Here is a 2,162-nt window from a genome sequence, read left to right on the forward strand (position 1 = left end):
CTATTTGCCATGCAGTAATAGGGGCGGATGCCGTGATCTTATTTTTTTTAGTATTTAGTCTTAAGCTGGCTCTTTCACTCCCCTCCTTCACCCTCATCAAGAGGCTCTTTAGTTCCTCTTCACTTTCTGCATTTAGAGTGATATCACCTGGATATCTGAGGTTGTTGATGATTCTCTCTCCTATCTTGATTCCAGCTCGTAACTCATCCAGCCTAGCATTTCTCATGATGTGCTCAGCATATAGGTTAAACAGAGTGACAGCAGATAGCCCTGTCATACTCCTTTCTCAATCTTGAACCAATCAGTTGTTCCATGCAGGGTTCTAACAGTTGCTTCTTCTTCTTTTTTTAATTGTTTAGTTTTTATTTCATAATCATAAATTTAACTTTGCAATCCAGCTAAACTTGGAGGGGGATAAGGAAAATATAGAACCCAAAGAACTATAGCAAAAGCACAAAAATTATAGGATATTTCAAGCAGATGGGGGTTAAGGGGTGCTCTCCTGGGCTACAGAAGGAATGGTCTGGTGGTTAAGTAAAACACAAGTAAAATTTATTAGATTTGTCCACAGTCAGTAATGGTGATTTTCTTGCTGGTCTTGCCATTCCTGGACCCAAAGCAGTCCATGGCTTCCACAATATCCATGCCCTCTTTCATCTTGCCAAAGACCACATGCTTGCTGTCCAACCAGTCAGTCTTGGCAGTTCAGATGAAAAACTGGGAACCATTTGTGTTGGGGCCAGCATTTGCTGTGGACAAGATGCCAGGACCTGTATGCTTCAGAATGAAATTCTCATCATCAAATTTCTCACCATAGATGGGCTTGCCACCAGTACCATTATGGCATGTGAAGTCACCACCCTGGCACATAAATCCCGGAATTATTCTGTGAAAGCAGGAACATTTATAACCAAATCCTTTCTTCCCAGTGCTTAGAGCACGAAAGTCTTCTGCTGTCTTTGGAACTTTGCAAACAGCTCGAAAGAGACGCAGCCCAAGGGCTCACCATCAACAGCGATGTCGAAGAACACTGTGGGGTTGACCATGGCTAGACAGCATGGGAGGCTCTGGGGTGGCGGCATCTGCAAGGCCCAACTGTTGCTTCTTGACCCACATACAGGTTTCTCAGGAGACAGTAAGATGGTCTGCTATTCCCATCTCTCTAAGAACTTTCCACAGTTTGTCATGATCCAAGCAGTCAAAGGCTTTAGTGTAGTCGATGGAACAGAGGTAGATGTTTTTGAAATTCCCTTGCTTTCTCTAAACCAGAAAATGTTGGCAATTTGATCTCTAGTTCCTCTTTCTTTTCTAAACACAGCTTGAACATCTGGAAGTTCGTGGTTCATATAATGCTGAAGCCTAGCATACAAAATTTTAAGCATGATCTTACTAGCATGGGAGATCAGTGCAATTGTCTGATGGTTAGCACACTCTTTCGCACTGCCCTTCTTGGGAATTGGAATGAGGATTGACCTTTTCCAGCCCTGTGGCCACTGCTGGGTCTTCCAGATTTGCTGATATAATGAATGCAAAACCTTGATGGCATTATCCTTTAGGGATTTGAATAGTTCTGCTGAAATTTCATTGCATCCACTAGTTTTATTAACAGCAGTGCTTCTTAAGGCCCACTTGACTTCACACTTCAGAATGTCTGGCTCTTGGAGACTAACCACACGATCGTAATAATCCTATTCATGAAGATCTTTTTTTCTACAGTTCTTCTGTGTATTCTTTCCATCTCTTCTTGATCTCTTCAGTGTCTACTAGGTCTCCACCATTTTTGTCCATTATTGTGTCCATCTTTGGGTGAAATGCTTGCTTGATGTTTCCAATTTTCCTGAAGAGATCTCTAGTCTTTCGCTTTTTTGTTGTTTTCTTCTATTATTAACCATTGTTCGCTGAAGAAGACCTTCTTGTCTCTTCTAGCTATTTTTTGGAACTTTGCATTTTAATTGAATGTACCTTTCTCTCTCTTGCTTTTCGATTCTCTTCATTATTATGCTATTTGTAAAGACTCCTCAGATAACCACTTTGCCTTCTTGCGTTTCTTTTTCTTGGTTCAGATGGTAAAGAATCCCAGCTCTAGTATTGCCAATTAGTTGCATATTCTTGGACCAGTCCCCTGAACTCTCCTAGTCTGGGTTTGTTTATTTGTAAATTAA

General features: G+C 41.3%; 1 pseudogene; it reads right to left on the reverse strand.

Annotated features, from left to right (window-relative positions):
* Positions 1-348: 348 nt before the first annotated feature.
* On the reverse strand, positions 349-1,049 carry LOC129658538 (peptidyl-prolyl cis-trans isomerase A-like; annotated as a pseudogene).
* Positions 1,050-2,162: the final 1,113 nt, after the last annotated feature.

This window comes from Bubalus kerabau, chromosome 8 (genome assembly GCF_029407905.1).
Source record: "Bubalus kerabau isolate K-KA32 ecotype Philippines breed swamp buffalo chromosome 8, PCC_UOA_SB_1v2, whole genome shotgun sequence".
NCBI classification, from domain to species: Eukaryota; Metazoa; Chordata; class Mammalia; order Artiodactyla; family Bovidae; genus Bubalus; species Bubalus kerabau.